The 22817-nt window shown below is 39.6% G+C and overlaps 1 protein-coding gene across 2 annotated transcripts in view; it reads left to right on the top strand.

Moving 5' to 3' along the window:
* The first annotated feature begins 8471 nt into the window (after window positions 1-8471).
* LOC126284647 (maternal embryonic leucine zipper kinase-like) overlaps window positions 8472-22817 on the top strand; it is a 401036-nt gene continuing 386690 nt past the window's right edge. Inside the window, exons 1-2 of one of the 2 annotated variants that reach the window (XM_049983745.1) lie at window positions 8472-8671; window positions 21660-21768. The gene's annotated coding sequence lies outside the window, so the exon portion shown is untranslated. The remainder of the gene's footprint in view (window positions 8672-21659; window positions 21769-22817) is intronic. The other variant, XM_049983736.1, reaches the window with a different exon arrangement.

Genomic DNA, 22817 nt, shown 5'->3' with positions numbered 1-22817 from the left:
TGAGTGCGACATGAAGAATGATTTTCCAGGTTGTAATTGTTACGACCTAGTCTGATCCTTACTTCTGCGACAAATATCTCTGCCCCGATAGCGGATAAGAAATCAAATCCAAGTATACCATCGTGGCGCGTTTCATTATTAGAAACCACTTGCTCCGTTGCTGTGTATTTGTCCTGGCCCAGCCGCAATTCTACGTCAACTTCTCCATAGTTATGTAGTTTCCCACCGGTCAGTCCCGCACATTAAACATTGGTGGTCTCAGCTTGTCCCTTTCGTCTTTAGAACACCACATCAATGAGGTCTGTGCTCCCGTGTCGATCAATAATTTAATATTTTTTCCGCGATAAACAGCACCTATCACGAAGTCATTATCGAATTGATTTACAGCTGCACTAACAGGAATCACTGCCACGGACGAGGGGAGGACGCTGTCGTGGCACGTACGTCCCCGCACTCGTTTAAAGATCTGCCGAGTTGTCTGCTGCTCACATTTTTTTGTTGTTGCGACAGTACCTCCGCTAAGTGACCCTGTATTCCACAGTTGAGGCAGGTCCTGTTCTCCTTACAGTCCTTGCGCTTGTGACAGGGCCTAGTGCATTGGTAACATTTGAGTTGAACACGACATTCTTCTTTTCGCATGTCATTTCGGCGTCTCAGTGCTTCGACAAAACCAACAGCTGCCTCTACTGCTTCTTGAAATGTTTTACAGAGTGTGAGTCTGACTGCCTTGTTTACTTCTTCCCCATACGACCCATGGATGAATGTGTCAAGTGCTCTCTGATCGGTTTCGAAAAGCTGGATCCGGTTCTCATTTTCGTCCTCTACAAGCTCGTAAGTCTGAGCATTTATGTTTCGGATTCTATCAGCAAATTGCTCGATATATTCGTCACGCCGCATGCGCAAACTATGAAGTTGCTCACGGTAGAATCTGATTGTATTTTTGCGTGTGAACCTCTGAACCACTACCGTTTTAAAATCATTGTAAACTTCTGTTTTCAAGCAAATCGGCTCCACACTAATGAAATCTTGTGCGGCTCCTTGGATTCTCAATTTACCAACTGCTGGCTTATCTGAATCAGTCCACAAACCCAACAGAGCTGCGCCTTCGAGTTTCCGAAAAAATACTTTTAACATCTTCCTCAGGTTTTCCACTGAACTCTGGTTCAGATGGCAACAGTGAAAAATTCTTTATTGGAACAGAAGTGACGTCATGTGACAAATAACCCGGGAGGCTAGGCTCGCTTTTATCTGCTTTTAATTGTTGAATCTCTCTTCGTAGTTCTTCTATAGCGGTTTGGAGATCGACCGTGTTACTCGCGTTTGCGTCTACCATTTTGAATGCAGTCTACACCGGTCACTCAATAGAGAAAAATTTAAAATCCATCACTGCCGTTCGTTTTAAGCCAATCTGAGTAGAGTAACCTGAATTCCAGCCCTGGATATCCCCATGTTGTCGGACGAAGGCCCTGGCTGCTGCTGTGTGTGCTGTGTTGTAGTGAAGATGCTCCAATGTTAAGTTTACACATCGCTGCACTTTTCAGGACTGTAGGTTTTCCGAAAATAATCCCACACCTGGCACCACGTTTCTAAAGGGGTCTTTTGGACGACCGAGTAAAATGTTATTGCGTCCATTTGCTTTTGGGATGGGATGCTTGGGCGGTAGTTCCGGGTAGTGCAGAATGTGGAACACGGAAAACATAGTTTTACCATTTATTGATAAAGACGGTGCGACACTGCATCACGCATGTCTGGTAACCTCATCACTGTGTCGAGAGCGATACACGTTCGCAACTGGCCGGTCTCATACTGCTCTTCGTAGTCGGTGGCTGTGTACACGTCACGGCGCGCAACTCAGACTGCATTTCCCGTCAGCATTCCGTGTGATAAGCGCACAGCATGGCGGCTCTTCCGCTGTCCGCTACGGCCGTACAATTCTACCATTACATACCAGTGTTAAAATTGAAATTTCTTTGTAATAGGGCATTGTTATTATACATTTCTATTTTCCCAAGCACTCAATGACTATGGGTGCAAAATGTTACAATATCTGTTCTGATGTGTAGTTCATCATTTTATACAGTATTTTCACAAAATGGAAAAAAGTGGTACAAAGTTACCCCAATTGACTGTAGTAAAAACGATCCACATGTTGCTCAAGGATGATATTAGAAATCCCCCCTCATATAGCCATATTCAGGACCATAGAGAGCAATCACGCATTGGAGCCACACTTTGAAGTCTGAAAAATATGAGGACACCACAATATTCTTCACCGAGATAAGCAAATGAAATCATAGTGAACAATAATAAGCATGAAACTTCTTGGCAGATTAAAACTGTGTGCCAGACCGAGTCTCGAAATCGGGACCTTTGCCTTTCGCGGGCAAGTGCTCTAGCAATTTTTTTTTTAGTCTCATTTGGTGTGTTAGTTGCATCTGCTCAGGGCGGACGTCGTAAGACATCCGTTTAAGTTCGTTGTTCATCGATTAACTCAGTTTTTTTTTTTTTTATTACAGCGGGAGAAAACCCTCTGACCGAACACGCTGAGCTACCGTGCCAGCTTCCTTAGCCTTTCGCGGGCAAGTGCTCTACCAACTGAGCTACCCAAGAACGACTCACGCCCCGTCCTCACAGCTTCACTTCTGCCAGTACCTCGTCTCCTACCTTCCAAACTTTACAGAAGCTCTCCTGCGAAACATGCAGAGCTAGCACTCCTGAAAGAAAGGATATCTAGAGACATGGCTTAGCCACAGCCTGGAGGATGTTTGCAGAATACGATTTTCACTCTGGAGCAGCGTGTGCGCTGATATGAAACTTCCTGGCAGATACTATAATAAGCGTCTTTGCTGCTATAGGCATAGGTACTGTCGTTTTTACAGGTGTTATTTATCCTCTGTTTGTAGTTCATTCTGTGCTTGCATAACAAAGTCCATTACTGAATGGTGAACAATATTTATAGTGAATGCTAGAATTAAGATAGAACTCCCATAACGTTACGTAACGTCAAATACTCCACTATGCATTTCAAGTAGTGGGCGGTGGCATTACACAAGTCACCAATGGACCTTCACTTCACGTCACGTCAAGGTTTCTGTAGAAGAAAATTTGACGGTGGTGTCGTGTGCTAACATCGGAACTTACCCAATTTTTGCAGTGTACACTTATTTAATAATAGTGGAATTTGTGCTTTGAGTCTTATTAATCTTTACTCTGTTATTGCCCTTTGTTTCTGCAGTGTATTGAATATTCCCGTACGTCTTGGATACTTTTTCCATTGAATGTTCTTTCACAAACGATGTCACGTAAAACAAAGCGATAAATTATTTATGTTTTACAGTAACAGAACGGAGCTGATGTCCCTAGTATATACAAATCAACATACGTTGATGATGCAATTTTCATTAAATAACATTTTAAGTGAAAAAATTTCGAAATGTGATGCTACAGAAGAATGTTGAAGATTAGGTGGGTAGATCATATAACTAATGAGGAGGTATTGAATAGGATTGGGGAGAAGAGAAGTTTGTGGCACAACTTGACTAGAAGAAGGGATTGGTTGGTAGGACATGTTCTGAGACATCAAGGAATCACCAATTTAGTATTGGAGGGCAGTGTGGAGGGTAAAAATCGTAGAGGGAGACCTAGAGATGAATACACTAAGCAGGAACAAAAATGATCTGCACAAGGACTTAAAAGCACTTACTTTAGTTCAAAAAGGGGTCCACTACTCAGGAACACTCATCTTCAATAATTTGCCAGCAAACATAAAAAATTTAGTTACAAATATAGATCAGTTTAAAAGGAGCCTGAAAGACTTTCTAGTGGCCAACTCCTTCTACTCCATTGACGATTTTTTTAATAGAAACAAATGATGTGTTGTATATATATTCATACTATTAGTATTGTTATTTCAGCTTAAAAAAATAAAAAAAGGTGACATGTTCCTCATCCACGAGGATCTCCTCAACACAGATCTATGGAACGAAAACTAATCTAATCTAATCTCTAATCTAGATTCAGAAGGATGTAGGTTGCAGTAGGTACTGGGAGATGAAGGAGCTTGCACAGGATGGATTAGTATGGAGAGCTGCATCAAACCAGTCTCAGGACTGAAAACCACAACAACAACAAGTGAAAAAAAAATCAGCTCTAATGAAGGAGAAAAATGCAGTTGTTAATGACTTTATTAGTTACATAAGAAGCAAAAAAGTTGTAATAGCTAAGGTAAACAGAATCTTTTTATTACATTGTAATAAATTGTATTGCTTGATGTATTTGTATATAGTTTCACTATCAAATAAATGTCGATATTTTGAAATGTTTCACTTCGCAGCACTTTACCACACAAAACAGGTCAAAAATATACGTTATGAAATTTGCTTTGACAATTACAAAATTTTATAGTTGTTGGTAGCACATTGCTGATTCTATTTTCTGATCTTTTTGTAACACAGATGGTAGCTCACAACCACACTTCAGTATTAAGGCCGTTCCAGACGCAACGATCTGTCTGCGCAGACATCGGTGCAGATGTCTGTACATGCAAAAGATCGCTGCAAATGTGGTGTGTTCATACCGACACAAACACCAATCTACTACTCGCCCGCCATCTGTCGATGTAGAAAAGAAATATCAGTGGCAAGCGACTACGCTCTCCGTAAATGTCAAAAATTTAATTCAGTTATTTTGAAATATAGAAATGGAGGCAGTTCTGTTGTGGTCTGTGTTTGCAACCTGTGTTGCAAACAACATTCAGACCAACCGCAGGAAACAGAGAAAGCGGTCAAAATGGTGTATTTATTTATTTAGTCCTTCAAATCCTATATGTATAGAATATATACAAGGATATTGGACATGGTTAGGTATTTACAAGATGAAAATACAGTTTGTATTGCAATGCTAAGGACTAGATAGTCAGGTAATTTAGCACAGATTCTTAAATACAACAAACATCATAGGATATTGGACATGGTTAGGTATTTACAAGATAAAAATACAGTTTGTATTGCAATGCTAACGACTAGATAGTCAGGTAATTTAGCACAGATTCTTAAATACAACAAACATCACAGGCAACATACAAAGTAGAATATAAATAATGCATCTTTATTTTTGTTGTTTGGCTTTTATATATTCTGTCAGACTGTAAAAGCAATGATCAATTAAATATGCCTTTACTTCAGCCTTAAAACTACAGAGTTTACCTATTGATTTAATATGTTTAGGTAGATTATTGAAAATCTTTATCCCAGTATGTAGTGTGCCTTTTTGGCACAATGATGTTCTCACCTGTTTCACATGAAGGTCAGAGGTTTGCCTTGTATTGTGTGCATGTATATCTTCATTTTTTAATAAGATATCTGCGTGTCTATCAATATATTGTTTGATGAAAACTGATGTTTCGTAGATAAAAATGCAAGGAAGAGGAAGAACTGACAGTTTTTTGAATATGGGTCTGCACGATTTCGTATTGCTTACCCCTTCAATAAATCTTAGTATTCTCTTTTGCATCCTGAAAAGTTTAATATTTGTTGTTGTATGCCACAGAAGATTATGCCATATTTAATTACAGAATGCACCTAGGAGTAGTATACATTTAACAGGCTGGCTTTGCTGCAACAAGTTTTTAAGATCTGTATCATGTAACAGGTTTTGCTTAGTTTTCTTTGCAAATATTCAATATGTACCTCCCATTTTGTGTTGTTCTGGAGCCGGGGCCCAAGAAATTTAGTGCTGTTAACACTTTCAAGAACTCTGTCCCTAAGTTCTATTTCTATGTTTGGGCGGTGTCTTCCTTTTACATTATAGAAGTTCAGTGCTACTGTCTTTTCTTTGTTTATAATTAGCTTGTTGTAGCTGAATCACTGTTCTACACTGTTCATTGTTTGTATAGCGGAGTCTTTTAGTTTTTCTTCTGTTTTACCACTAATAAGGAAGCTTGTATCGTCTGCAAATTGGAGGGTACTTTGGCAATACTTGTACATAAGATCATTGACATAGAGGAGAAACAGAACGGGTCCTAATACTGATCCTTGAGGGACACCATATTTCACATTTTCATATCCTGAATAGAAGTAGCTGATTTTGTTATGGTCAGTATATTGCACTTCAACCACCTGTTTGCGACCACATAGGTATGTCTTGAGCCACTAATTGGATATACCTCTAATTCCTAACTGGTCAAGCTTCTGCAGTAGGGCATTATGGTCAATGATGTCAAAAGCTTTAGATAAATCAAGACATATGCCTGTCACAAACTCAATTGCATCCAGTTTAGCATAGATTTCATTAAGAAATTCAAATATTGCACTTTGAGTTGAATAGCCTTTCCTGAAGCCATGTTGTGAAGGAGATAGAATTTTATTTTTATTTGGGAAATCAGACAATCTCTTATAAAACCTTTTTCTAAAATTTTAGAAAATACAGGCAGTAGGGCTATTGGTCTATAATTTGGAACACATTCTGGATTTCCTTTTTTGAACAGTGGTTTCAGCTTTGCTGTTTTCGAGCATGAGGGGAAGGTTCCTGATGCCAGTGAGCTGTTGCACAAATGTGTCAAGGGTTCAATTAAGGCAAGACAGCATTTTTTAATAATTGCATCTGGTATTCCATCAATTCCACATGAGTACCCTGTTTTCAAGGTTTTTATAACTGATAAAATTTCTTCAGAATTTGTGGGTGAAAGGAACAAAGATGTAGACACATTTCTCACACTATTGCATGATGGAGGTGATATTTTGTTGTGTTCTTCCAGTCCACTCACCAACTGTTCACTTACGTTTGCAAAATATTTGTTGAAGGTCCCTGCAATTTCTGTTGGGCAAGAAGTCATTTCTCCTTCATAACATATGTTCATATTTTTATATTGTTTAGTTTCACTTGTTGTTTGATTTTTTATAACTTCCCATATAGCTTTAGATTTGTTTTTTGAATTTTCAATGTATTTGCCATTGTTTTAGCTTTTCTTACAACATTTTTGAGGATCCTCTTGTAATTATTCAGGTACAAATGAAATTCAGGAGGCATGTTCTGTGTCTTTGCTATAGTGTGTAATCTTCTTTTCTCTGCACAAGATATTCTAATACCTGTTGTAATCCATTTGTTCTTTTTGAAGTTAGGTTGACATTTTTGCTTTTTTAATGGAAGACATGAAGATTTCCATGAATTTTTCAAACTTTTTGTTAGTAGAATGAGATTTTCACTCTGCAGCGGAGTGTGCGCTGATATGAAACTTCCTGGCAGATTAAAACTGTGTGCCCGACCAAGACTCGAACTCGGGACCTTTGCCTTTCGCGGGCAAGTGCTGTACCAACTGAGCTACCGAAGCACGACTCACGCCCGGTACTCACAGCTTTACTTCTGCCAGTACCTCGTCTCCTACCTTCCAAACATTACAGAAGCTCTCCTGCGAACCTTGCAGAACTAGCACTCCTGAAAGAAAGGATATTGCGGAGAAATAGCTTAGCCACAGCCTGTGGGATGTTACCGCCAGCCGTTCATGAGGAGAAATTGCCCTTCTCATACAAGTATTTTTTCTCACAATATGAGGGGTTTCAAGCTTTAAGAGATAATTATAAGTTTCGACATCCATCCGCAAATAATTTCTCCAGTTCGCAACGAATTAATTTTTTAAATTGCCGTTTCTCTGTTTGCCGAGGCGTCAACTACCCGCAGTTTTTCAATTAGAGCATTGTATGCTGCTGTCTTTTTGCCTCGGTCAATATATTCTTTACTTTTAATCTTCCACAAACATGGGTGGTTTCTATATATTTCAAGGAATTCACTTACAAACTCTCGAGAACACTGACGAGTATCAGCCATTTTAATGCTCTGTGCGCACAAACACAAACAGTAGACTGAGCAAACAGTTGTTTCGCGCCAGTTTTGCGGCGATCTCCTGTCCACACGCTCTAACTTGTCTGCGCAGATGTGGTTTGAACCCACAGATTTGAGAGGTTTCGCTCAAACCTCCAACGCCAACTTCCAGGTTTGCACACATCTCAGGTTGGTGCAAATCTTTTGTCCACACGCAACGATCTATCTGCGCAGATGTGACGTGCGCAGACAGATCGTTGCGTGTGGACGGGCCTTTATTCACTGGGGTAATCAAATTGACGTGACGTGAAGGTCTGTGTGAATACAGGCTAACGTGACGATGACGTGACGCCCTGTGTGAAGTAGCTGTGTAAAGTAATTTTGTTTGATTATAATTCTTTATCTGTGTCTTGTATAATAAATTATACTATAGTTATGTAAAGATATACAATAGAACGTAAATTATGTAGTGAACATCATCAATTTAAATGGTTAAGAATTGTATGTACATAACTAAAAAGTGCATGTATAACTTCAACTTAAGAAGCCAACTTTTGTAAACAAGCTGATGGCTAATAAATATAATCTAAACTTCTATTCGAAAATTATATATAATTCGGGAAACTTTTGACTTTTCATTTTACATGTCGCTGTTTATAGCGTGTATGTTGGCAGCACTGAGTGCGCCGTAAAGTTTTGATTTTGAATGTCAGTACACGGAATCATATCAGCCCGTCTTTATTTTGCTTGTTAGTTTGAATGTCTGTGAAAGTTTCAATAATTTGTGTCAGTCTTATGAATTCAGATCAGTACTTGTTCACTTAATTTTACGTTTTACTGAACTTTTTTGGAAGCGGTAAGTATATAAGGGGACGATCGTAACGTCTGCATGTTATGAGAAAAACATACAGTACGATGTTTTACAATTTTTTATGTATTGCATTGTGTTAAGTGTTTGTTTTACCGGATAGATGTGTGAGAGTATAACTGCCACTGCATTGTAGATGTATTTACTCAAGTGAAGGCAAAAGCGCACTTGTCAAATAATCAGTCCAAACAAAAATAATCTTTATATTTCAATAAAGCAGCAGTCTAAGTGTGAACTATAAGATACACAGTTTGCACACCGATATCCTTTTAGATTACTTGTTTCTTTCCACATCTGTCGTAGTCAGTATTGCATTAGAGACGCACGAAAGTGAGGTCGTAGGTCTCTTATGGATTTTTGTTTTAAATGCGCGAGGAAAATAACAGGTCTGCCAAAGAATTATAGTGCTGTTAATGTAGACATTGAACTCGATTTGTGGACACGCTTCTGATATGTCGGCCTACTCCTTGATTGACCCTTACAATCCAATATTATTTCCTGGCATCCACTACTGGTACAGAATCATTATGCATTAGCTGAGAAGATTTCTATTTACTATGCCCTCAGAGGTAGTTACATAAGTCAACAGTGACTGTTCTAACGCCGACTGGATGTATGTGGACCAACAGTATCATGAATTGTAAATAAAAGGAACAACTGTCTTATTACACCTCATAACACAATGCCAGAAAGTGTTTGTGTACAGAATCATGGTAGTCAAGCTAGCGTAATGAATATGTGAAATATCATTAGAGATATTGATGTGTGTGTGACATGTATAGACCAAACATGCAAGAACATTCGCCGTTTTCGTACCGTTATTATTGTAGCAACTTGCCCCCTAAATAATTTGAACAGTTCTTTTATCAAAATGTTGTGGAAAGAGTGATAAGTATTAGCATTAATGAATATATTATTTTAATCGATCTGCAGTTATATTATTTTTATTATGATTAGTATAAACTATTGGTTATTGTAAACCATCTGCTCAATCATACGTCAGATATTTGAATGACTCTATGCTATAATCTCAGCCGACCTCTGGCAGTTCAGTGTTTTCTGAATGTTAAATGTTGTATTATTATTACAGGGTGTTTATAAATGAATATTTACAAGTAATGACTGGAAGGTCTGCATCAAAATTACATACATAGGAGTTGTCTGTCTATCTATCTATATCCCAATCCCGCTCTGGCTACTTCCTGGTCTGGGTGCTGATGAGTCCTCTGAGTCCTCTCCATTTGGCTCGGTCCTCCCACCACTTTTCTTCCTCCACTTGCTGCCAGGTCACACCTCTCCTTTCTACAGATATTCTCACTCCCATTTTCCACCGTGTTCTTGGGCTCCCTCTAGGTCTTTTCCCATCCATCTTTAGTTCTTCCATAATTTTGGGGAGTCTCTGCCCATGCACCCTCTTTAACATGCCCATACCATCTTATTCTCTTTCGTTCAATTTCTTCTCTCATACTTTCTTGTTTGAGGTCCATTCTAATCTCTTTCCTTACTCTGCCCATTCTTGTTTTTCCCTTAACTGCTCTGAGAAATTTCATTTCCCCTGCTTGCAGTCTGCTCCTGTCCCTTTCTGTTATTGTCCATGTTTCTTCACCATAGGTGACAATAGGGATGTAATAATTCTTATACATAAGGAGTTTTGCTCTTTCTGAAACTCCATTATTCCAAATCAGGTGTTTTATTGTTTGGTAGGAATTGCCTGCCTTTTGTAACCTCCTATTAATTTCGTTAGTTATTCTTCCATCCCTAGATATTTCACTCCCTAGATAAGTGAAACTTTCTACCACTTTGAGGGGCTCTCCATTTAAGGTAATATTTTCGTTGATTCCTTTCTCGCTTCCAAATACCATTACTTCACCCTTATCTTTATTTATTTTTAATCCATACCTTTTCATTATTTCCTTCCATGCATCAAGCTGTAAGTGTACATCTACCTCTTTATCACCCCATTGTACCATATCATCTGCAAAAATCATACTTTTGTCTTTTTCTTTTACTATATCTTTAACTGTCCTATTCATTCCCTCCATCACAACATTAAAAAAGTGCAGGAGATAGAATACTTTCTTGCTTAAGTCCTTGCCTTATTTCAAAGTATTCAAGAGTTCCCCAATGGTGTTCTAATTCAACAATTGTGTCCTCTGTACATTGTCTTTATAACAGTGATGCATCCATCTTCTATATCTATCTTCTTTATTTCTTCCCAGAGTTGTCTGTAATTTTTCAAATAACACACAAAGGAAATTGTCCACAATGACATGTATTTCCATTTTTATCATTACGTATCATGCCTTATACAATCAAAGATTGTGGCATAGGTGACTTGTCATTCTTCACTATATATAAAAATACTAAAAATAGACAGTAAACTAATTATACATATGGTGTAACATCTTTACTTTCAATTATAATGCATTGTTGCCATTCAAGAAATCTTCTACACTATAGTAACATTTATCTTTCAGATATTTTTCCAGATTTCTTTTGGTAGCTTTTACTTTTGGGTCATCCATCCATTTCCATATTTTATTTGCAAATTTTATGCCCATATAGTATGGAGATACTAAAAGGTATCAGATAGATTATATAATGATAAGACAGAGATTTAGGAATCAGGTTTTAAATTGTAGGACATTTCCTGGGGCAGATATGGACTCTGACCACAATCTATCGGTTATGACCTGTAGGTTAAAACTGAAGAAACTGCAAAAAGGTGGGAACTTAAGGACATGGGACCTGGATAAGCTGAAAGAACCAGAGGTTGTACAGAGTTTCAAGGAGAGCATAAGGGAACAATTGACAGCAATGGGGGAAAGAAACACAGTAGAAGAAGAATGGGTAGCACTGAGGGATGAAGTAGTGAAGGCAGCAGAGGATAAAGTAGGTAAAAAGACGAGGGCTGCTAGAAATCCTTGGGTAACAGAAGAAAAATTGAATTTAATTGATGAAAGGAGAAAATATAAAAATGCAGTAAATGAAGCAGGCAAAAAGAAATACCAACATCTCAAAAATGAAATCGACAGGAAATGCAAAATGGCTAAGCAGGGATGGCTAGAAGACAAATGTAAGGATGTAGAGGCTTATCTCACTAGGAGTAAGATAGATACTGCCTACAGGAAAATTAGAGAGACCTTTGGAGAAAAGAGACCACTTGCATGAATATCAAGAGCTAAGATGGAAACCTAGTCCTAAGCAAAGAAGGGAAAGCAGAAAGGTGGATGGAGTATATAGAGGGTCTATACAGGATGATGTTCTTGGGGACAATATTACGGAAATGGAAGAATATGTAGATGAAGTTGAAGTGGGAGCTGCGTGAAGAGTTTTACAGAGCACTGAAAGACCTAAGTCGAAACAGGGCCCCGGAGTAGACAACAATACATTAGAACTACAGACAGCCTTGGGAGGGCCAGTCCTGACAAAACTCTACCATCTGGTGAGCAAGATGTATGAGACAGGCGAAATACCCTCAGACTTCAAGAAGAATATAATAATCCCAATCCCAAAGAAAGCAGCTGCTGGCAGATGTGAAAATTACTGAACTATCAGTTTAATAAGTCACAGCTGCAAAATACTAACTTGTTTTCTTTACAGACTAATGGAAAAACTGGTAGAAGCTGACCTCGGGGAAGATCAGTTTGGATTCCTTAGAAATGTTGGAACACGTGAGGCAATACTGACCCTACGACTTATCTTAGAAGAAAGATTAAGGAAAGGCAAACCTACGTTTTTAGCATTTGTAGACTTAGAAAGCTTTTGACAATATTGCCTGGAATACTCACTATCAAATTCTGAAGGTGGCAGTGGTAAAATACAGGGAGCGAAAGGCTATTTACAATTTGTACAGAAAGCAGATGGCAGTTATAAGAGTCGAGGGACATGAAAGGGAAGCAGTGGTTGGGAAGGGAATAAGACAGGATTGTAGCCTATCCCCGATGTTATTCAATCTGTATATTGAGTAAGTAGTTAAGGAAACAAAAGAAAAATTCCGAGTAGGGATTAAAATCCATCGAGAAGAAATAAAAACTTTGAGGTTCACCGATGACATTGTAATTCTGTCAGAGACAGCAGAGGACTTGGAAGAGCAGTTGAACAGAATGGACAGTGTCTTGAAAGGAGGGTATAAGATGAATATCTACAAAAGCAAAAAGAGGATAATGGAATCTAGTTGAATTAAGTCGAGTGATGCTGAGGGTATTAGGTTAGGAAATGAGACACTTACAGTAGTAAAGGAGTTTTGCTATTTGGGGAGCAAAATAACTGATGATGGTCGAAGTAGAGAGGATATAAAATGTAGGCTGCCAATGGCAAGGAAAGCATTTCTGAAGAAGAGAAATTTGTTAACATCGGGTATAGATTTAAGTGTCAGGAAGTCATTTCTGAAAGTATTTGTATGGAAGTGAAACATGGACGATAAATAGTTTGGGCACAAAGAGAATAGAAGCTTTTGAAATGTGGTGCTACAGAAGAATGCTGAATATTAGATGGGGAGATCACATAACTAATGAGGAGGTATTGAATGGAATTGGGGAGAAGAGAAGTTTGTGGCACAACTTGACCAGAAGAAGGGATTGGTTGGTAGGACATGTTCTGAGGCATCAAGGGATCACCAATTTAGTATTGGAGGGCAGGGTGGAGGGTAAAAATCGTAGAGGGAGACCAAGAAATGACTACACTAAGCAGATTCAGAATTATGTAGTCTGCTGTAGGTACTGGGAGATGATGAAGCTTTCACAGGGTAGAGTAGCATGGAGAGCTGCATCAAACAAGTCTCAGGACTGAAGACCACAGGAACAACAATGCCAAAGAATTTGACACAGTCTGCCTTGTCTAATTTTTTGTACATATACCTTATTTCACTTATATATTGTGCAGATTGTTTTGTGGTGAAATGAACATTTTCTGTTTTTGTCAATTTTAATGTCAAGTTATTGGTTTTGACCCATGCCTCCACTTCCCCAAGTGTTTGTTCAATATGACGAATTTGGTCTACCTCATTTTTACAATAGACTACAGCTGTTGAGCCAGCTGCATAGAGGATAGTATCAGACTGGACCTGGCATGGCATATCACTAATATAATACAGAAGAAGTAGTGGCCTTAATGTTGAACCTTGTGGAACGCCTAATTGATTGAGTTTTCAACCAGAGAGAAATTTGTTGCCATTGATGTTAATAAGTACTCTTTGTTTTCTGTTTGCCAAGTATGATGACATCCAGCTAAGAGATTCGCCTTGAAAACCATAGCATGCCAATTTTTGGAGAAGCAGGTCATGATTTACTGTGTCGAAGGCTTTGACAGTTCACAAAAGATGCCTGACATCCACATTCTATCATCAAAACATCTGCTGACTTTTGTGACTAATTCATTTATTGCATGGATTGTGCTGCAGCCTTTTCTGAAACCATAATGATTGCGTAAGAGAATGCTGTTTGATGAATTGTGATCACATGCGGCTCTTTCAAATATTTTTGAGAAAATCGGTAACAGTGAGATTGTAATATAGTTGCCCAATTCATCTTGTTTGCTTTTTTTATGTACTGGCTGAACTAATGCAAATTTAATTATTCTGGGAAACATCCCTCATCGAAAGATTAGTTAATATGAAAGAGAGTGGATATGCAATACTGTGACAGACTATTTTTATTATTTCAGTGGGGACATCATCCCACCCCACAGATTTTGAAATTTTTAGGGACATTATGATTTTGATGCCATCTGAGATGGAAACATGAGAAACTTAAAGCATGAGCAATTACTGTCTGTCATATCGGGCTTTGTTTTTGGTGGTGAAAAGTCACCAAATTTGTTACACTTTATCATTGAATGATTAACAAATGGCACTGGGTTCTGTAACTGCTCTACTGTTTATCACTATTTTAGAAGGGCATTTTCTCACTGCCAACTTCACTTCTTATAACAGACCATACCGCTTTTGATTTGTTTTTTGCATTTGGAATGATGTTATTATTTGCAGTGCATTTTACTAGTTTAACTAGTTTGTCGAATGTTGTTTGTATGTGCTTACATACTTAAGAAATTCTTCTGAGGGTGGTTCTGGCACCATCTCATCTTCTGGACATGATGTTCCTGTTTGACCTGGCACTGTGGCTGCGACTATGTGTGTGATTTTGAAATTGTTTTCCCGTTTTTCCAAAATATATTATTTTGTCCACTCACTTTTGTCACTGTTGAAAAATTCTCCATTGAGGATAATGAGTGTTGTTTCAAGTCAGGTGCAATTTTTCTTTTGAATAATCCTGGCAGCAGACTTTGCAATTCTCGAGACAGTGTGTTGTACATTTTTAAAGCAGTTCAAGAAGGGTAGTAGGAGTAATCCATTTAACTACAGACCTATATCATTGACGTCAGTTTGCAGTAGGGTTTTGGAGCATATACTGTATTCAAACATTATGAATCACCTCGAAGGGAACGATCTAGTGACACGTAATCAGCATGGCTTCAGAAAACATCACTCTTGTGCAACGCAGCTAGCTCTTTATTCGCACGAAGTAATGGGCGCTATTGACAGGGGATCTCAAGTTGATTCCGTATTTCTAGATTTCTGGAAAGCGACTTCTAATCAAGCTGCGGAGCTATGGGGTATCGTCTCAGTTGTGCGACTGGATTCGTGATTTCCTGTCAGGAAGGTCGCAGTTCGTAGTAATAGACGGCAAATCATCGAGTAAAACTGAAGTGATATCAGGTGTTCCCCAGGGAAGCGTCCTGGGACCTCTGCTGTTCCTGATCTTGATCTATATAAATGACTTGGGTGACAATCTGAGCAGTTCTCTTAGACTGTTCGCAGATGATGCTGTAATTTACCGTCTAGTAAGGTCATCCGAAGACCAGTATCAGTTGCAAAGCGATTTAGAAAAGATTGCTGTATGGTGTGTCAGGTGGCAGTTGACGCTAAATAACGAAAAGTGTGAGATGATCCACATGAGTTCCAAAAGAAATCCGTTGGAATTCGATTACTCGATAAATAGTACAATTCTCAAGGCTGTCAATTCAACTAAGTACCTGGGTGTTAAAATTACGAACAACTTCAGTTGGAAGGACCACATAGATAATATTCTCGGGAAGACGAGCCAAAGGTTGCGTTTCATTGGCAGGACACTTAGAAGATGCAACAAGTCCACTAAAGAGACAGCTTACACTACACTCGTTCGTTCTCTGTTAGAATATTGCTGCGCGGTGTGAGATCCTTACCAGGTGGGATTGACGGAGGACATCGAAAGGGTGCAAAAAAGGGCAGCTCATTTTGTATTATCACGTTATAGGGGAGAGAGTGTGGCAGATATGATACACGAGTTGGGATGGAAGTCATTACAGCATAGACGTTTTTCGTCGCGGCGAGACCTTTTTACGAAATTTCAGTCACCAAGTTTCTCTTCCGAATGCGAAAATATTTTGTTGAGCCCAACCTACATAGGTAGGAATGATCATCAAAATAAAATAAGAGATATCAGAGCTCAAACAGAAAGGTTTAGGTGTTCGTTTTTCCCGCTCGCTGTTTGGGAGTGGAAAAATAGAGAGATAGTATGACTGTGGTTCGATGAACCCTCTGCCAAGCACTTAAATGTGAATTGCAGAGTAGTCATGTAGATGTAGATTGGAAAATTATCATGCGTTCCAGACAGTTCACAACTGGTTGTGAGTTCATAATTATGTTTCCTGCCTCAAGCTGCAAACCCTCTGTTGTGTTTTTTTATGCCATCATCATCATCATCACTTAAGACTGATTATGCCTTTCAGCGTTCAGTCTGGAGCATAGCCCCGTTATAAAATTCCTACATGATCCCCTATTCAGTGCTAACATTGGTGCCTCTTCTGATGTTAAACCTATTACTTCAAAATCATTCTTAACCGAATCCAGGTACCTTCTCCTTGGTCTGCCCCGACTCCTCCTACCCTCTACTGCTGAACCCATGAGTCTCTTGGGTAACCTTGCTTCTCCCATGCGTGTAACATGACCCCACCATCTAAGCCTGTTCGCCCTGACTGCTACATCTATAGAGTTCATTCCCAGTTTTTGTTTGATTTCCCCATTGTGGATACCCTCCTGCCATTGTTCCCATCTACTAGTACCTGCAATCATCCTAGCTACTTTCATATCCGTTTTTTATGCCTCATGTAAAAAAACAAAGGGTGACTTTGTCATTATTTCTAACTGAAGTGTGTCCCACATGACGACTAGCCATAATCAATGTATCTATGAAATAGTGCATAATACACTGTTATAAGGTACAGGTCAATTAATCCAGCCTGTAGTCTCCTCAGACGGTATATTACAAGGGAGAGCATGGTAACTATTGACTTTCCTTTGTGAAAACCATGCTGCATGTCCTGGGAGAATTTGTCATCTTTAGAGTAACTTGGTATTGGGTGTTTTGTATGGCTGTTGATATACTTTTCGGGATGTGAGGTCGTGGTCCAAGAACTTTCCTGCTCCTTACGTTTAGTCCAGGACTCCGATGGACTTCCTCAGAGGCGCTGCTCCGCTGAATCTTGCCGACTGACCACAGTCGGCAAGACTCAGCGGAGCAGCGCCTCTGAGGAAGTCCATCGGAGTCCTGGACTAAACGTAAGGAGCAGAAAAGTTCTTGGACCACGACCTCACATCCCGAAAAGTATATCAACAGCCATGTCACCCGGTCGTGAAAGCCTTCATTCTACAATGTTTTGTATGGATTCCGTAACTTTCGGTAAAATTGGAATTATTGAAATAGGTCTAAAATTGGATGCATACAATGGGTCACCGTTTTTGTAAACTAGTATATTCTGTATCTGATTCTGGATTTCTGGGAAAATGGCGAAGGATAACCATTTGTTAATTACTATGGCTAGCGATCTTCGGTAAAAAAATCCGTTACAAGCCAATAATGCCAATAGTAGCCAAAATATTAATGAAAGTGGGAGTTTAGTTAGTGAAAGATGGTGAGTGCACTAGAGACAGAGATCCTGTCGAAAAATTTTCAGTGTTATTGCAGCAACAAGGGTTTCACTTTATGGTTGAGTACCATGAAGACCTCATTTCTGTTGAGTTTGCTGATCTATGCAAATCATGAACCACAATTTTTAAACATTTCATAGTGTTTTGCATGGTTGCGAATGAGAAGCTACACTGATGCTTTAGGAGGTATAATTTGAAGAGCAACACTCTTATATCAGAAAAAATTTGGAATACCTCAAAGCGCTGGAACTCTGTTTATGGTCTATAAGTGGTATGCAAGGTGTATGAGATGGACGAAATATCCTCATGAGTTCAGGATGAGTATAATAATTCCAATGAAAGCATGTGCTGACGGGTGTGAACATTACTGAACTATTGGTTTAAAAAGTCATGGCTGCAACATGAATTCTTTACAGAAGCCAACCTCAGGGAAAATCAGTTTGGATTCGGAAAAAGCAACCTCAGGGAAAATCAGTTTGGATTCGGAAAAAGCAACCTCAGGGAAAATCAGTTTGGATTCGGAAGAAGCATAGGACCATGCGAATCAATACTGACACTGTGCCCAATCTTAGAACAAAGATTATGGAAGTTCAAACTTACTTTTATAGCATTTGTAGCTTAGTTAAAGCTTTCAGCAGTGTTGACTGGAGTACTCTCTTTGCATTTCTGAAGGTAGCAGGGGGAAAGTAAAGGGAGCAAAAGGCTATTTACAACTTTTACAGAAATCAGATGGCAGTTATAAGAGTCGAGGGACATGAAAGGGAAGCAGTGGTTGGGAAGGGAGTAAGACAGGGTTGTAGCCTCTCCGCGATGTTATTCAATCTGTATATTGAGCAAGCAGTAAAGGAAACCAATGAAAAATTTGGAGTGGGAATTAAAGTTCAGGGAGAAGTAGTACACACTGAGGTTTTCCGATGACAACATAATTCTATCAGAGACAGCAAAGGACTTGGAAGAGCAGTTGAATGGAATGGACAGTGTCTTCAATGGAGGATATAAGATGGATATGAGCAAAAGAAAGACAAGGGTAATAGAATGTAGTAAAATTAAATCAGGTGATGCTGAGAGAATTAGATTAGGAAATGAGACATTTGGAGTAGCAGATGAGTTTTCTTATTTGGATAGCAAAATAGCTAATAATGGCTGAAGTATGGAGGATATGAAATGTAGACTGGCAGTCGCAAGAAAAGTGTATCTGAAGAAGAGAAATTTGTTAACATTGAATATAGATTTAAGTGTTGGGAAGGCTTTTCTGAAAGTATTTGTATTTAGTGTAGCCATCTATGGACTGAAACATGGACCATAAACATTTTAGACAAGAAGGGAGCAGAAGCTTTTGAAATGAGGTGTTACAGAAGATTGCTGAAGAGTAGGCAGGTAGATAACGTAACTAATGAGGAGCTACTAAGTAGTATTGGTGGAACTGGGGAGAAAAGAAATGTGTGGCGCAAATTGACTACAGGGAGCGATCAGTTGGTAGAGCAGATTCTGAGACCTCAAGGGATCACTAGTAGTAGTAGTAGTAGTAGTAGTAGTAGTAGTAGTAGTAGTAGTAGTAGTAGTTGTTGTTGTTGTTGTTGTTGTGATCTTCAGTCCTGAGAAGGGTTTGATACAGCTCCCAATGCTACCCCATCCTGTGCAAGCTTCTTCATCTCCCAGTACCTACTGCAGTCTACATCCTTCTGAATCTGCTTTGTGTATTCATCTCTTGGTCTCCCTCTACGATTTTTACCCTCCGCACTGCCCTCCAATGCTAAATTTGTGATCCCTTGGTGCCTCAGAACATGTCCTACCAGCCGATCCCTTCTTCTAGTCAAGTAGTGCCACAAATTTCTCTTCTGTCCAATTCTATTGAATACCTCTTCATTAGTTGTGTGATCTACCCATCTAATCTTCAGCATTCATCTCTAGCACCACATTTCGAAAGCTTCTATTCTCTTCTTGTCCAAACTATTTATCGTCCATGTTTCACTTCCACACATGGCCACACTCCATACATATACTTTCAGAAATGACTTCCGGGCACTTAAATCTATACCAAATGTTAACAAATTTCTCTTCTTCAGAAATGCTTTCCTTGCCATTGCCAGCCTTCATTTGATATCCTCTCTACTTCGACCATCATCAGTTATTTTGCTCCCCAAATAGCAAAATTCCTTTACTACTTTGTCTCATTTACTAACCTAATACCCTCAGCATCACTCGACTTAATTCGACTACATTCCATTATCCTCGTTTTGCTTTTGTAGATGATCATCTTATACCCTCCTTTCAAGACACTGTCCATTCTGTTCAACTGCTCTTCGAAGTCCTTTGCTGTCTCTGACAGAATTACAATGTCATCGGTGAATCTCAAAGTTTTTATTTCGTCTCCATGAATTTTAATACCTACTCCGAATTTTTCTTTTGTTTCCTTTACTGCTTGCTCAATATACAGATTGAATAGCATTGGGGAGAGACTACAACCCTGTCTCACTCCCTTCCCAACCACTGCTTCCCTTTCATGCCCCTCAACTCTTACAACTGCCATCTGGTTTCTGTACAATTTGTAAATAGCCTTTCACTCCCTGTATTTTACCCCTACCACCTTCAGAATTTGAAAGAGAGTATTCCAGTCAACATTGTCAAAAGCTTTCTCTAAGTCTACAAATGCTAGAAACGTAGGTTTACCTTTCCTTAATCTTTCTTCTAAGATAAGTCATGGGGTCAGTATTGCCTCACGTGTTCCAACATTTCTACGGAATCCAGACTGATCTTCACTGAGGTCGGGTTCTACCATTTTTTCCATTCGTCTGTAAAGAATTCGCGTTAGTATTTTGCAGCTGTGACTTATTAAACTGATAGTTCAGTAATTTTCACATCTGTCAGCACCTGATTTCTTTGGGATTGGAATTATTATATTCTTCTTGAAGTCTGAGGGAATTTCGCCTGTTTCATACATCTTGCTCACCAGGTGGTAGAGTTTTGTCAGGACTGGCTCTCCCAAGGCTGTCAGTAGTTCTAATGGAATGTTGTCTACTCCCGGGGCCTTGTTTTGCCTTAGGTCTTTCAGTGCTCTGTCAAACTCTTCACACTGTATCGTATCTCCCATTTCATTTTCATCTACATCCTCTTCCATTTCCATAATGTTGTCCTCGATTATATCACCCTTGTGTAGACCCACTATATACTCTTTGCACCTTTCTGCTTTCCCTTCATTGCTTAGAACTGAGCTCTTGAAATTCATGCATATGGTTCTCTTTTCTCCAAAGGTCTCTTTAATTTTTCTGTTGGCAGTATCTATCTTACCCCTCATGAGATAAGCCTCTACATCCTTACATTTGTTCTCTATCCATCCCTGCTTAGCCATTTTGCTCTTCCTGTTGATCTCATTTTTTAGACGTTTGTAGTCCTTTTTGCCTGCTTCATTTACTGCATTTTTATATTTTTTGACTGGCAAGTCAATGGGCAAACTAGTGGTTGCCATGGTGAAGATTAATGCCAGTGCAAAGATGTGGCAGCAGGCTTCTTTCTGACACAGTTGTTGTGAAAATGCAATGGCAAAGAGTGTCACATCAAACGTTTCAGTAAAGACGTGTTGCTGCTCAATAGTACATCGTTGGACGTGACAGTCTTTGCCATTCCATTTTCGCAACAACTTCGTTAGAAAGAAGCCTGCTGCCACATTTTTGCACTGGCATTTATCTTCACCATGGCAACCACTAGTTTGCCTATCGACTTTACAACTACTTCAGTGGAAAGAAGCCTGCTTCCTCATGTTTGGAATGGCGTCCAACTTCACCATGGCAACCAGTGGTTCCAAATGGTTCACTAAAAGGCCTTGAGAAGGCAACTCATGTTCTGTCAAAACAAAGTTCATGTATCCTACAAGTATAAATATTTTTTACGCTTCTTAATTGACAATAGCTGTTAAATAAGCTAAGTTTAGTGTGTGTTTATTTTTATTTCTTGACAATGTTCTTTTAACTAAGAAATTTTACATTGTTATTCAACTTGTAACTCTTTGTTTAGTAATGACATCATACCATCATAAGTGGGCAGAGCCTCCATTATATGTAGTAAGACGTACACTGGTTTCTCCAGTAGTGATGCTCTAGCAGAAGGAGGTTCTTACTCATTGGTAATTCATTGTTTTATAGCCTTATAACTTTAGTATTTTCTTTAATGTATGTAGCCCTCTAATTAAAGCTTTGTATATGACTTGTAGGTCTGAAGATGACCACAGTAGTGGTTGAAACCGGTCACCGTACTAAATAAATAGTGATCAAGACACTTTTTAATAGTAAATATTTGGTCAGCAAATGACTGGATGCAACCCTTAGACCCTCTTAGCGCCCCCCTGCGGGTTCGGGGGTACGAATAGGCCCGCGGTATTCCTGCCTGTCGTAAGAGGCGACTAAAAGGAGTCTTCAAAGTTTCGGCCTTATGTGATGGTCCCCACTTGGGTTTGACCTGCCATTTTCAAAATTTCCGTTGTTAGTGCGTGCCATTTGGGGAAGGACACCTTACGTGGTGTTTTTCTATTGGTCCATCGTGCACCTCCATCTTGCATGCTATCTATTGTCGTGTGGAGGGATTTACACCCCATGTCTTCTGGGTTGCCTCCTCGTCTTGTGTGCAATCCCCTTCTTAGCGCCCACGGCAACTGTGGACCCTTTCAACACCTAAAATCCAGCACGGTAGCCAGTCCGTTGTGGTGGGGTCGTCATGTACCCTCTTGGTGGTAGCCCCCTGACCACGCAGGGATCGCACTACAGATGCCAGAGCTGTTTCCTCCCCATGCATGCCAAGGAGTATGTGCCCATCTTGTCTGGGGCACAGGGACTCCGGGCAATGGGATATCGGCCAGGTACCCATTGCTTTGGCTGGGTGGCGCCCTTGGGGAGAGCCCTCGTTCGGAGTAGGTGGCATCTGGGCGGATGTGGCGCAATGAAGCGCAATAAATCTCACCAAGCTGGTGGTCGCACTGCCACCAGCGTCTCTAAGCGAGGCAAAATTGAATTCGATGCTGCACAATATGATCCTCAGTCGTTCCCCTCGTTGGCTGCGCCATGGGAGGGACGCAGATCTAGTGCCAAGCAGGATCCTTATGTACCACAATACCTTGTCTGCAGCAGGACTGATGGTGACTCCTTTCTTTCGACAAAGCCTATGTTTTTTGTGGAACAC

This window comes from Schistocerca gregaria, chromosome 1 (genome assembly GCF_023897955.1).
Source record: "Schistocerca gregaria isolate iqSchGreg1 chromosome 1, iqSchGreg1.2, whole genome shotgun sequence".
NCBI lineage: Eukaryota > Metazoa > Arthropoda > Insecta > Orthoptera > Acrididae > Schistocerca > Schistocerca gregaria.
This window is presented reverse-complemented; position numbering and strand designations above follow the sequence as displayed.